Genomic DNA, 15,495 nt, shown 5'->3' with positions numbered 1-15,495 from the left:
GAGGAGCTGAAACACTAAGACAACTCTAAATCCTCAAAGCCCCTGCACATATGCCTTGATGTTTGCCCATATTTACAATTTTTTCAAGCTACACAATGTCGCATTCAGAATTTGCTGTGGAGCATTGGGGGGAAACCCATCACAGATGTGACACATATCTAATGAGATTGGCCTGCAGCTTGTGTCATCCCCTATGCTGGTACTCAAACCAGGCGGCCATTTAAGAAGCTCAGCCTGGCAGCATGGTGCAGAGGTGAGGGTATACTGTCTAGCATACGCTTCTAGTACAAATTCCTATTCTTAGACAGACTACAAAGATTCCCATAAGTTTGATGAGATCTGTCAACAGAATCACATATCCCATGTGTTCTTATTTGGGAAGGGTCGATCTTTATAGAAGGAGACCGTTCCAATATGGCGCCCATAGTGTTTGGTGGGTAGTTGCTCGTTAGTTTCTATGAATTGGTCCGGCGTGCGTTTCTGGGAGAGGAGCGTTTATCAGGATGGCGGGAGATTGTTAGTACGACCAGAATGGTAGAGTTGTGGCTTTCAGGTGTTGCAGGAGCAGAGAGGTCACCAGTGTTTCTGGCAGGTATGAGCAGACAGGTCGCTTTTGATAGCAGTTGTTAATGAGAAGCCATTTGGTTTGTGGAAACGAATTTTTGAGTGACATGTTGTACTTCCTTTTAGACGGATGTTCATGCTGAGTTGAAGTTTGAAATCTGGCGTTGTTTAAGTCGTAAAGATTAACAGTAGAGGTAAGATGTTTTACCATAGTGCAAATTCCACAGACAGTTAGAAGTGTTTAGGATTGTTCACCAAGTGTGTTTCTCCTTATTATTATTATTTTTCAGAAGTGCATCGTAATTAAGGATCGTTCGTCTTGTGAGTAGACAGTCATACGGAGCCTGTTCATCACTATGTGGTGAAGGGTTCTTTCACTCACCGTTTTTCGTTTACTTTCAAGTTTTTGTTTTTTTGTTATGATTAGGGCTCCCGGTTTTATGGTATTTATTTTTTCCACATTTCCGTCTGTATTTATCCATATTTATTTTTTGCAAATTTTTTCTGTATTTATCCATTTTTTTTTGTTTTCTATATAAATGAAGCTGCCATGGGTATTTTGCCACATTTATTTGACTGATAAATGTATACTCACCTTTGAATGTCCAAAAGGTTTCAGCAGTATACAGTGCAATAGCGTTATCTGAAAACACTTGCATTGTAGAATAGCATCAATAACTATAGATCTGCACTTAATTAAGCTTAATTAGGAAATCTAGTGTCTTTTTTCATCTCACCTACCTCTCAATCTGTACACCTACTGACCTGGCACTCATGATTGACAGTAGAAAAAACATCCAAAGAAGACATATTTTCCATATTTTTCAGTATTTAAAAATAAATACAGACAGGACAAAAATAGTTTTCTGTCTGTATTTATCTGTAAAAATCAGTAAAAACGGAAAACTGGGAGCCCTAGTTATGATTTGAAAATGGTAAACATTGAAATTGAAGTGTGTTTAATACACTTTCTCTTGCATTGATGCCTTAAGTTGATGTTTTCAAGTGAAAATAATATCAGAAAGCTGTTCTGAATTAAGTTTAGATATTTTTGTAGATTCAAGGCCCCCGATGAAGGGCCCGTTTGGCCCGAAATGCATTGGGCATTCATCAGAAAGCTGGAAAACGCCTCTTTGAGTGTTATTACTAACATTATTGTACATATGTCAATTGTCAAATTGGATATTAATTACATGATATGATTTTGTGAAATTCCATGAAATCAAGTACAAAGCTGATGTTGAAGCTTAATACGCGTCGTGTATAAATGTTGGTTGAGTGATAAATACACAGTTCTGTTGGAAATTGTTCAGTTCAATTAAAAAATTGTGGGAATTAACCATTGCAACAGTGCACGGTGGTCGAGTCTTGTGGACTCGAGGTAGGAAATTAAGACATTCCCATTGTTGGTGCCTACTTAAAGTTACTAGAGGTTACATCAAACAGGGGCAGCCCTATTACCTGAACCTGGGGAAGATTAATGTTATAATAGCAACAATGGTTTAATCAGAAAAATACATAAAAAGAAATAAAGTTTTCCTCAAATATGAAAAGTGAACAAATTAGAAACAGTATATATATATATAGAGACCACATCAGAGATCATGAGAAAATCATGTAAAGGTACCTCATAATAAATCAAAAAACAATATTTACTGCAAAAACATCTTTTATAAAAAGTTAAATAAAAGGACAATACGACAATGCACAAAAGGTGTTCACACAGTTACTCAACATATATTAATTAACCCCTTTCTTGCGGCCCCGATTTTCCCGCAGTGCGGCACTTCCGCAAAACGGGCGGGGCCGCGTCGGCCATTGGCCGACGGCAGCACTGGGGAGGTAGTGCTGCCGTCGGCCAATGGCCGACGGCAGCAAGGAAGGGGTTAAGACACAATTTATAGTGTAAACAAAGAGACAATGGCAGAGGAGAAAAAATTAACATAAGAGCTTGTCGACAAATCACAAGGGCGTAAACTGCAATGAATACTTCCTCTTCAATATGTGGCAAAGGCAAGCGTAGATGGCATTTCGACCTATTTCATTTATAAGGTCATCATCAGGACAGACAACAAAACTTTGAGCATCCAATCGAAATAATTTGAAAGAAAGTAGAACTACTTTGAATGAGTACCAAAACCAAAGGGTCTTGTTAAAAATATATATGAGCATAGCACAAGACAAAGAGCTCAGTGTCATGCATTTATAGCTGATAGATGACATAATAGTCAAAGAAAGCCAAGTTGATCAGGGGAAGGCACAAGATAAAAATTAAAAAATACAACTAAATATAATCGCTGTGTCATGCATGTTATAGAGACAGTGAATGGAAAAAGCATGAAGTACACCCTCTCCCGTGAGCACATCAAGGATACAAGAATTATGCTCCACAGATCACTAAACTCATAAGAAAACCTACTTGCACGCTCTGAATCAAGGTGTATTCAGTTGTAACCAAAACACGGACCCCGCATGGAGCATTTTTTTAAAAATCAGAAGTAATAGCCAATGATGGCCCCCCGGGTAAGTAGGGTCGCAGACCAGTCTTCCTCCGGGTGATTCGTGCGGAAGTACAATGCCGCGGTTGTAGGGGAGGAGCCATCGCTCAAGTCGGGGAGGCCTGGGGGACTCCAACTGCGGCAGACATGTAACGCAGGCGGCTCCCTTGAGACGGGGGAAAGGGGACCTGTGCAGGTTGAGCTGGCCTGGCATGGCGCTGGGAACAGCAGGGGCGCACATTTGGAAGCGGAGGGTGGGGGAGCCCCGAAGAGGTGGTAGTCTTACAGGCCTTAAATTTGTCCAGCTGGCATTCAACACAGCTTTTTTTTTTATCAAACAACATTGGTCCCCAACATTGAGAAGTTTCAGCACAAAATGAAATATAGACAGAGTCAATCTATATTTTTAGAAAGGCATGTCCAGCCGGACAGTGGTCTTTCAGAGATTTTACTCAGAATTCATGTATTCAAATCACATGAAATACCTTCCAACAATCAACCAGTGTGGACCACAAGCCTGTGTCCAGTACTAACAGAGCAGGTACATAGGGTTGATATAAACAGCAAAGAAGGGCTTTGTAAGGCGAAACAAGTTACTCTATTAACAATACAATTGTACAGAGTATTACAACCGTGCACTTAACATCCAATAGTAATCACAGTTCGGTTTCAGTGCATTTAAAGTCGACGGCGTTTCGGACCCCTAATAAATCACAGGGTCCATCATCAGGACAGATACAATGAAAAGCCTTAAAGAAATTAAGCCTCTAAATGCCTAAAGGGAGGAAGAGGAAATATTCACATTAAGTACACGAACAGCGTTTACATGGTAAAGAACATGGTAAAAAACAGTGACTTATGTGTGACCAGTGAGCAGCGCAACACTAGTCAAGTCTATCATGTGAGCTAAGGTGGTCTGTGCAATAATACTTTGAGATCAGGTCCTTGTGAACAACCGTGACGCTAGGGGGAGGGCGGATGTTTTGTCAATACGGTAGTGAAAGTGCCCAGTGAAGCGGACTATGAGATCGAGCCCGTCGTGGCTCAGAACAATACCGCAATGACTTAAAAAGCGGTTCAACGCATTAAGGGAGTATCGGATGGTAGCAAGAGTACAAGTGCTCTGTGAGGCGGATTACGTGATAATGTCCGTCGTGGCTTACAGGGAGTCGGCGAAGGGAGTCACAATTGGCTACAGAATGCTCACCGGAACGCCTCATGGTATAGAGGCTTATTCCTCGGGTAGCGGAAGTACACGCGTCCACCCTAAACAAACGAAAGGAATAATAAATAACGCGGCCAGCGTGTGGGAGACCCAAGGGTGAATGCTGGAGTGTCTAACTTACCCTAATGGGGTGGCGGGAGCCGCGGAATTAAATGGTGTCCGTCGGCTGCCAGGAGACCTGGGGATGAGGAAGGAATTACTAAGGTGTATCAATAACGGCGGGATGCACAGATGTCGAGGGTCAAGGGAATCTACTTACCGGGTTAGTCGGTAGAGAATCTCACTTCCTGGCGTGCTCACAGCAGAATAGCTCAGCAAGCAATATAATAGCTTCTGGTTGGTCAGAGGGGAGGGCATAAAAATAGTTAAAGGAATCCCATAAGCGCCATCTTAGGTCAGTGAGGGAGTGAGTGAGGGTGTGAATAGAGATAGGACTATTGAGGATAGTACAAGTGGTGACGTGAAGGGACAGTGACATGCTTAAGAGAAAGCATATAGATAGTACAGTTAAAATACATATTTACAACAGAATGCAAGTCTGACTACAATCAGCACCAAGTCCTAAATAAGGGCCTTCAACACAGCAGCAGGAGGTGGGAAGATGGGAGGATCTCTCTTGTGGGGCACCATTGAGGGCTGAGCAGCTGGGTGGCGGGCGGGGGCCTCCACTACTGGGATGTTTAGGGCTCTGGAAAGGGGGGCCAAGAGCAGGTTTCCTGGCGAGATGGGCCTGGGAGGGTGGCAGGTGGGGGCCCTAGCCCCTCGGCTCTTTTACCGCAGTGGGAGGGTATGTCCTTGGAGGGCAAGATCAGGGACCAGCGGAGGCTTATACAAGAGACGGAGGCCCCGGCGGGGGGAGCTTTGTGCAGCCAGGGAAAGGGGGGTGGAGTGACTTGGCGGAGGGCCCCCCATGCCCACATCAGAGGAGGAAGCTTGGGCTGATCAGGAGGCACAGGGGGTGGACCACAAGTGTCAGTGGGTGTGGGTTGAAAAGAGTAGCCACCCCCAGACGGGGGGCAGGCACGGCCAGGATGGCTATGAGACCCGATGTTGCTGGGGCCCTTCCAGGTTGGAGCAGCCTGGGGGGGAGGGTTCCAAGCCGCCAGCAGTTGGCAAGTTGGTCGGGGTGCCGGTGGGACTCAAGACGGTCCTGAGACGCCGGCCGGAAGCAGCAGGGGGGTCTGTGGCAGCCTTCCCTCCATCGAGGGAGCGGGCAGCGGCAGTGTGTGTGGAAGAAGGTGGTGGTGTGCGTACTTAGAAATGCAAAGGTGTGAAGAGAGCGGTGCATGAAGTGTGGTGGACGCCTCCGGAGTTGGAACCTGAGTTGGTGCTGGATTATGGTGTGGAGAGGGATGATCTGGGAGAGGGAGAATTACGGGATGACGAGGACGTGATGGGCCGGTGGTGGGGAGAAGGCAACCAGATGATTTGGTGTTTTGCAGGAGGCAACTGTGGCAAAAGGCAAGTTGAGGTTGGACAACTCGAAGAAAAGCGGAGCCAAACGAAAGGAAGGAGAGACGCAAACCAATTTGACAGGTGAGGGTGCTTGGTGGGCTGCTTGGGACAGCGGTCCGAAAGGAGGAGGAAAAAAGCCTGCCGGTCGGTAGGTGTGGGTGAGGGGTCAGTGAGGGAGACAAAGGTGCTGTCACCCAGCGCAGCGGCGCCAGCGACTAGGGATAAGGATGCTGAGTCGAAGAAGTTGGTGGTGGCTAGTGTGCAGACCAAGAAAACAGACAGTGTAGATGGGAAGGAAGAAAAGGGGGAGGACAAATACCAGAAGAAGAACCTTACATGGGTTTGGCGATGCCGCTGGGTTCCACTTATCGGACAAAATGAGGGGCAGGATTTGGAGACATGAGTATGTCGATGTATTCAAACTCTTGCATAGGGAGATCCAGGCGAATAAGGGCTCGAAGGAGGAGGAATGGGAACTCACCAGGAGACCTAGGGATTCAGTTAACATGGAGAATTGGACTTCGGCCTTTCTCATACATGCTAGCATATATTGTGAGAAACATCTTGACAGGGCCATAGCTATGTTGAAGTAAATGGACATCATTAGGAAGGCTCAGATGCTGGTGACGTATAGGTCCTTTCTGACGCGTCCCGCCCAGGTTGAGACGGGCAGTGCAAACTTTAGTTCAGGGGGCACAGGTGCGGTCTCAAAGCAGGGGGGAAAGAACATGGGGCCTGTTGTAACCACAACAAGGGTTATTGCTCGAGATATCCCTGAACATTTAAGCATGAATGGTCCAAATGAGAAGGCAGACATGCGATCACGCAATGTTTTACTTTGGTCACTCCATCTGAACAATGCGACCTTCAAGGGGCAGAGGACAGTCTGGGCCAAAGGGGTCCTACCCCAGTTAAGATCGAGGCCATGGGCCCGTGACTCTCAATGTACCCAGACAGAGAAGTTGCGCTGAAGCCCCAGTGGGGGTTTACTGAGGGTTTTTGGGTGGGGTACCAGGGCCCTGGAGAAAGGAGGTGGGCGGACAATTTGAAATCGGCCAAGGAATTGCCAGAGGTGGTAGCAGCCAAACTGAGAAAGGAGGTGAACGGAGGCAGGATAGCAGGCCAGTTTGTCATTGGCCTGTAGAGGATTTGATTATTTCACCTCTAGGGGTGGTCCCTAAAATGGAGCCAGGCGAGTATAGGATGATACATCACCTATCGTGGCCGGAGGGGAAGTCCGTTAATTACTTCATTGCAGAGGAGGACTCGAGGGTGCTGTATGTGTCAATGGACGATGCGGTCCACCTATTGCGGGTGTGTGGGAAGGGAGCAGAAATGGCAAAATGTGATGTGAAATCTGCTTTCCATTTACTGCCTATACACTCTGCGGATTTCTTGTTGCTCGGGATGCAGTTCAAAGGGGCCATTTTCGTAGACAAAGTCTTGCCTATGGGCTGTGCAATCTCATACGCACAGTTTGAAACGTTCGCAAAAAGAACAATTGATGGACAGAATGCAGAACAATGTCATACATTCCCCCCATTACAGAGATCTGGGCCTAAATTCATCATTTCTTTGCTCACCATGCCATTCCAGTTTGGGCCCAGCCATATGCAAATCAGTCTTGACCCTGCGCCCAATGGGAACATTCCAGCCCGAACTGCCAGGCCAGGTCCTCCCTGGACTGGAAACAAGCATCCTAGGACCTGTTTCGGGCTTTCAGCCCACATCAGCCAGGATAGCTTGACTCCAGTGGCATGGAAGCATGGGACTCACGTCTGAGCATGGGGTGGCGTAGTGGGAAAAAGAATGATGGATTTAAACATGATATTTTGACTGGGGAGAATATTCGCATTTTCAGCATTCCATCCATCATTTGTTTGCTGTAACAGTTTTAGACGTTCAGCACATTTTTGCAGTGGGCTTTCATGAAGATCAGTGGGCACCGGGAAGTATCTCATTACCTAGATGATTTTTTATTCATCGGCAAAGAAAATTCGGGAGCTTGTGGGCAGGCGTTAGCACAGTTTCAGGACATGACGCAAAGTTTTGGGGTTTCTCTTTTGCCTGAGAAAACAGCTGGGCCCAGTTGTAGGTTGATATTTCTGGGCATCGAATTGGACTCCGTACAATGGATGGCCTGGTTACCAGCAGGGAAAGTGGTAGACATCCAGGCCTGCCTGCTTTGTGTGACTGGGCAAAAGAAGATTGATCTGAGGTCGGTGCAACAACTCATGGGTTTCCTGAATTTTGCTTGCCAGGTGGTGCAAGCAGGGCGGATGTTCTGCCGGTGCCTCGTCATGGCCATGTTGGGGGTGGTACTTCCTCACCACAGGGTCTGGATCTCAATGGGGGTTTGTGCGGATTTGAGAGTATGGCTGACATTCTTGACTGATTTCAATGGGGTTTCTTTGGATTTTGTTGAAGACAGGAGGATCTGGCAGGTTAACATTTTCTCTGATGGGGCTGGAGCCTCAGGTTTTGGCATCTTTTGGGCTGGTCGGTGGTGCGCGGAAGAGTGGCTGGCTCATTGCGTGAAGCAAGGGAGAAGCATAGCGTTTCTTACGTTTTTTCCATTGTTGGTGACTGGCAGTGTGGGGCTTTGAATTTCAGAATAGGTTGGTGCTGTTTCATGTAGAGAACATGACGGTAGTCGAACTAGTCAACAAGCAGAGAGCAAAGGATTTGAGGGTTTTGCGGATGCTGCGTAGTTTCATGCTGAAATGCCTGCAATTGAATGTGGTGTTTCAGGCAAAATATGTTCCAGGGGCAAGTAATGACATTGCGGATTCTTTGTCTTGTTCGCAGTGGAGGCGCTTCCGACGACTGGCACCTGCAAGACAGAGCTCTTGGACTGCATCTCGGCCAGGGGGGAGTGAGAGTGATAGGCATGGTTGAGAAGTCTATAGCGGATACGACCAGACGCAGTTACAGGCTGGCTTGTTTGGAGTTTGTATCCCTTATGGGCTGGACCGTGAAGACGTGAAACATGTCTCGACTAGATACTGAACAGGGAGTGCTACGTTTTGTTCTGAGTTGCATTGATAAGGGCTTGTCACAACAACGATAGCAGGAAAGTTGGCAGGGATCTCCTTTTTACTGTAAATTGCACATGGGATTTGATCTGCCGAAAGATGAGATCCTCAGCAGAATGCTAAAGGGTTGGGGCCGGGAGCGGGGTGAAGGGTCAGGGGGGTGCCAAGGGAGGCAATTACTTTTGAACTATTACAAAGTTTGCTGGGGGAGTTGCCCAGTTGTTGTGACAACGGTTACTAAGTCGTTGTGTTTCTTTTATGTATGGTGTGATGGTTTTTTGGGGCATTCCGGGTTTCTGAGTTGCTGTGCATGAGAGGGCAGGCGGGGAGAAAATACGAAGACATTAGACTCAACGGGGAGCGTTCAGGGATTTGGTTGGGACATTCTGAGACGGACCAAGCGGGACAAGGAAAATGAGTATGGTTGAACGAGAAGGGATGTGTGTGGGTGTGCCCAGTGCAGGAGTGGCGCAGGTTTTTGCACAGGTCAGACGGGCAGTTGGGGGAAATATTTTGTCATGCGTCCAGGGATTGGTTGACTGCGTCTCAGTTGTTGGCAGTTTTGCACATGGCTTTGAGGCGGCTGGGTAGTGACCCGACCAGATATGGAACGCACTCTTTCCATTTTGGGGCAGCGACAGCTACAGCGCATCTGGGTTGGTCGTGGGATAGAACCCGGCAGATTGGGAGGTGGAGGTCCAGGTGTTGTGAACGGTACGTGAGTAGGTATATTTTGGTGGGGAGAGGGGGTCTAGTGAAGACGTTTTTTGGGGGAGCAATATGTGGTGCACTAACATCTTTTTCCTGTTGTAGGTTGTTTGGGTGGTCCAGGGACCAAGACAGTCACCTGGATTGTTGGACATTTATTATTATTATTATTATTATTTACTTCTTAAGTGTGACTGCCACCCAAAGGTTATCCTGGCGCTGAGACTGTGTCTATCCTGCAGGCAGACTACCATTACATTGCTCTGGGGAACAAAAAGGTCTTGAGGTCCTTTTAAATGAGGTGAATTCTTGTCTACACCTCAGCGTCAACGGGAGGGTGTTCCAAAGAGTAGCGGCCGTGAAACTAAAAGCACGGCCACCCATCCTCACTCTATTGATCCTAGGGACCATCACTAGAAACGCGGAGGAGGATCTTAAAGGTCTGGCAGCGCAGTACCAGGAAAAGAGATTTTGGAGCGGTATCGGCCCCTGTCCATGCAAAGCCTTAAAGACAAAGTATAACGCCTTGAAGGAAATTCTCTGTTGGACAGGTAACCAATGAAGATCAGCCAATGCGCCAGAGGAAGAGGCAGAACGAGGACGGGAAAGAGCCAATTTAGCCGATATATTTTGGATCCTCTGCAGCTTTAAAATCAACGTTTTTGGGGCTCCCAGAAGTAGTGCGTTGCAGTAATCTAATCGACTAAGAATAGAGCTGCGCACTACCTCTGCCCTTGCCTCCTTGGGGAGAAGCGGTAAGATCTTACGTAGGGCGCGAAGTAAGCCCATGCAACCCGCTATAGTTCTATTCACAGAGGCATCAAGCTGCAGGTTGGGTTCAAACAGAACTCCCAGATTACGGGCCGACTCAGCAGCCTCTACCGTACCTGGAATAGATGTAGGCCAAAAATCGTCCGGAAGCGGACGAGGGGTACGGTCTAGGGAGCAATGAAGAACCTCCGTTTTAGATCCGTTGAATTGAAGCGAGTTGGCTCGCAACCACTCAGCTACAGCCGACATACAGCAGTGGAAAGTGTCTCTCGATATTGCCTTAGTGCCCTCAAATGAAAAAATCAATTGAGTGTCATCGGCATAATTGATGACGGTTATGCCGAATGACTTTATCAGGGCAACCAGAGGTCGAAGATACGGGTTGAACAAGATCGGACTGATCGCTGACCCCTGGGGAACGCCCTGATCCACTTGTTGTATGGCAGATCGGAAAGGTGGTAGTGCCACTGCCTGCTGTCTGTTGCTGAGATAAGATGTTATCCATCTCAAAGCCAAGCCAGTTACTCCTGTACTCTGAAGACGGTCCAATAGTATTGCATGGTACACCGTGTCGAACGCGGCCGACATGTCAAGTAGCACTAAAAATGCTGACTTGCCCATGTCGACCCGCGCTCGTAGATCGTCCAACACGGTGACCAATGCAGCCTCCGTCCCGTGAGCCGACCTAAAGCCGAACTGCGATATATCCAGACAGGAGTTGCTTTCCAGAAAGTTGGATAGTGTTCTCGTGACCCACTTCTCCACTACCTTTATTATAAAAGGCAGAAGTGAAATGGGCCTATAGTTGGCCGGGCTTGAAGGGCCAAGGAAGCCTTCTTCAGCAACGTTGTAACAATTGCCATCTTCCAGCTATCTGGAACTATTGCTGTACTCAGTGACTGGCAGCAAATTGCGTGAAGCGGAGGGAACAGCTCATTCTGAAATGCCTTCCAGATCTTATGAGGCATAGGATCAAGTGGTGATCCTGAAGACACACCATTCGCCAGAAGGCAGAATTCCTCCAGACACGAACGGGCGCAAACGGGCTTACCTCTGGCGCACCTCCGGCGCGCACCCGCTGCGCGTCATCGCTGCGCTCTGACCGTCTGCCCATTATTTCTAGCCCTACACGTGGGAGGAGTGTGAGGGGAGGAACTAGTCCCCTAACAAAGATGGCGCCCGTAAATCGGCTGCCACGAATGCCCTCTCAATGATGGCGGCCGCAAAAGCACCCAGTATCGGTCCCTAGCTGCCCTAATTCCTGCAACTGCAGGGTGATACAACCTTTAACGTGCAAGTAAGAACTAGCTAGCGCTAAGCTAGAAGTACAGAGTATGCGGCGCAAAAATAGTAAACGGCGCAAATAATGTATTAAGTAACAACTAAGAAGAGTTTAAAATATAGCAGCAGCCAGCGCGCTACAAACAGCAAGTCTACCTGCGCGCGATCCTTCTGGCATTTAAATGCGCTCCTGCGCGCTCTTCCAGACGTGGGAGAAGTGTGAGGGGAGGAACTAGTCCCCTAACAAAGATGGCGCCCGTAAATCGGCTGCCACGAATGCCCTCTCAATGATGGCGGCCGCAAAAGCACCCAGTATCGGTCCCTAGCTGCCCTAATTCCTGCAACTGCAGGGTGATACAACCTTTACCGTGCAAGTAAGAACTAGCTAGCGCTAAGCTAGAAGTACAGAGTATGTGGCGCAAAAATAGTAAACGGCGCAAATAATGTATTAAGTAACAACTAAGAAGAGTTTAAAATATAGCAGCAGCCAGCGCGCTACAAACAGCAAGTCTACCTGCGCGCGATCCTTCTGGCGTTTAAATGCGCTCCTGCGCGCTCTTCCAGACGTGGGAGGAGTGTAAGGGGAGGAACTAGTCCCCTAACAAAGATGGCACCCGTAAATCGGCTGCCACGAATGCCCTCTCAATGTTGGCGGCCGCAAAAGCACCCAGTATCGGTCCCTAGCTGCCCTAATTCCTGCAACTGCAGGGTGATACAACCTTTAACGTGCAAGTAAGAACTAGCTAGCGCTAAGCTAGAAGTACAGAGTATGCGGCGCAAAAATAGTAAACGGCGCAAATAATGTATTAAGTAACAACTAAGAAGAGTTTAAAATATAGCAGCAGCCAGCGGGCTACAAACAGCAAGTCTACCTGCGCGCGATCCTTCTGGCATTTAAATGCGCTCCTGCGTGCTCTTCCAGACGTGGGAGGAGTGTGAGGGGAGGAACTAGTCCCCTAACAAAGATGGCGCCCGTAAATCGGCTGCCACGAATGCCCTCTCAATGATGGCGGCCGCAAAAGCACCCAGTATCGGTCCCTAGCTGCCCTAATTCCTGCAACTGCAGGGTGATACAACCTTTAACGTGCAAGTAAGAACTAGCTAGCGCTAAGCTAGAAGTACAGAGTATGCGGCGCAAAAATAGTAAACGGCGCAAATAATGTATTAAGTAACAACTAAGAAGAGTTTAAAATATAGCAGCAGCTGGCGCGCTACAAACAGCAAGTCTACCTGCGTGCGATCCTTCTGGCGTTTAAATGCGCTCCTGCGCGCTCTTCCAGACGTGGGAGGAGTGTAAGGGGAGGAACTAGTCCCCTAACAAAGATGGCACCCATAAATCGGCTGCCACGAATGCCCTCTCAATGTTGGCGGCCGCAAAAGCACCCAGTATCGGTCCCTAGCTGCCCTAATTCCTGCAACTGCAGGGTGATACAACCTTTAACGTGCAAGTAAGAACTAGCTAGCGCTAAGCTAGAAGTACAGAGTATGCGGCGCAAAAATAGTAAACGGCGCAAATAATGTATTAAGTAACAACTAAGAAGAGTTTAAAATATAGCAGCAGCCAGCGCGCTACAAACAGCAAGTCATATGAGCAAGGCATTTGTTCATACATTGGGCAGCACGATATGCAGATCAGCAGGTATACGGTCATAACCTGGGTCTGAAGAGCAGCCATCACGAAGTGCATTGGTGGGAAAAAGGAGGGATGTGTTGGGGGGCACGCTTGCCTTGGCTGACAAAGATGATTTCACAAAGAGGTTGCTTGACCTGTTGTTCCTGCATTTGGGCGAGATGACTTGATTCATTTGTCAGGTCTGGCAATCCTTCAGCAGATGCAAAGAGACTTGGAAATCATGAAATACAGGATGGCGGGGACGTGCATTGTATGGATATAATTTGTGCCACGGAATATTTGGAGAGGGGCTGTGAAACATGCAGCAGTTGAAAAAGCCTACAGGAAGCTCAACAGGGCGATTAGGGTTTTTTGTGCGACAAAGGAGTAGGACATCAAAGTGATTGCACATGTGGGGTTCTGGTTGGAGGGGCCGCTGCTGTTCAGGGATGATGGTGTGCACCTTTCGCAACTGGGGAATGCTTATTATATGATGGAGAAGCGTGATGCGATCAGCAAGTTGTGGAAGGAGTCCATCTGGTGTCGCAGGGATGTCAGGGAGTGAGTGGGAAAGGTGTACAGGACTGAGAGGGGGGGCAGGTAACCACCCAAAAGGGGGTTCCCTGGTTGGCAGTACTTTGGAAGGGTGGCAGAGTCATTGACAGGCACACCCACCCCTCGGGCTGGAAGGATGAATGATGGGGGTGTAGGATGCAGGAGAGCGATGGCAGGTGATGCAGTGGAGGATGTTCGAAGATAAATGAAGAAGTGGATGGGGAAATGAAAGGTGTCATGGAGTGGAAGGTGAAGAGAGATTTGGAGCAATGTGAAAGGGATGGTGTGAATGAAACATTGATGTTGGGGATTGTTATGGTTAAATTGATGTTTTTTGGTTAATTATTGGGTATACAGCCTTGTCCTAATAAATGGCCTTTTACGCTTCAACAACAGCATGGAGTGGTTTATTGCGCTGTGTTGGCCCCTGGGGGAAGTAGAGTCGCAGACCAGTTTTTCCCCCGGGGGATTCGCGCAGGAAGGACAAAGCTGAAGGTTAAGGAGTGGAGTTGGGGAGGGTTATAAGAGTGCAGGGGAGGAAGGTTCTTCCTCTTCATGTATCCAGCACCATTCGGGAGGGTAGGGAAGTTTAATTGGACCACCCACCCACCCTACAAATTGAAGGTTTGGAGTATTGGGTTGGTTGGACCATGCCAGTTTAGGACAGGTTGTAGGTTCAGGGGCAGTACTTTGGAGGGATGGGGGAGTCATTGACGGGCACACCCACCCCTTGGGGGGGAAGGGTGAATTATGGGGGTGCAGGATGCATGAGTGCGGTGGCATGTGATACAGGGGAGGATGTTCGAAAATAAATGAAGAAGTGGATGGAGAAATGAAAGGGGTCATGGAGTAGAAGGTGAAGAGAGATTTGGAACAATGTGAAAGGGATGGAGTGAATTAAACGTTTATGTTGGGGATTGTTATGGTTAAATTGATGTTTAAAAGTTAATTGTTGGTTATACAGCCTTGTCCAAATAAATGGCCTTTTACGCTTCAACAACAGCGTGTAGTGGTTTATTGCGTGATGAATAAAGAACAATCAGTACAGAAACACAACAACGACTAAATCAAATAAAGTGCTGATGGCAAGAATGGCAGTGAACTCACCGGCCTTAATGGTTAGGGACCGTATGTATAAATCAAGGTACCCACATGGGATTCGGTTCAACCTTAAAAACTGGCCCAGCCGATAAGTTATGAACTTTAACGCTATTGAAGAAAATAACAACATAAACTAATTTAGTTCTTTGAGCAAAACATTAAAGATTACAGATATTTAAAAAAACATCAGGGAAAGGTGACATAATGTCTTACCTGCCCGATGAACCGAGCTATCATACACATCACTCCCTGTCAGTGCAATGAAAACGTGACGCGAGCAGTGTTTCGTAAAGCACTGCTCACGTCAATAGAAATTAAGGAAATACTTCATGTAATCATAAACTCGATTATAAGTATGTTTCCAGAAATTAGTAGAAATACAGTTGGCCTAATTTAAATGAATAATTATACCACTTTCCAGCTAAATTATCAAAACAGTCAATTGGAGTAAAAAATAAACAATGTAAGCTAGGGAAGCCACTACACTACTACGCGTGCATGCACCACAGAGGTAATGCTACTCGATAGTAATTTTAAATACATCTAAAAAAGCAGCAAAGTAGTCATTAACTAAGCCTCACAAGCAGGAGAAAATCTGATTCACCAAAGACACAAGATTGGTCTAAAACCATTGTGTCCAACATAGGGTATAGGCAAGAGGATTTCAGACAACAACCTTAAATCCAATGA

This window comes from Lissotriton vulgaris, chromosome 1_1 (genome assembly GCF_964263255.1).
Source record: "Lissotriton vulgaris chromosome 1_1, aLisVul1.2, whole genome shotgun sequence".
NCBI lineage: Eukaryota > Metazoa > Chordata > Amphibia > Caudata > Salamandridae > Lissotriton > Lissotriton vulgaris.
The sequence above is the reverse complement of the archived record's forward strand: the minus strand, read 5'-3'. Positions refer to the sequence as shown.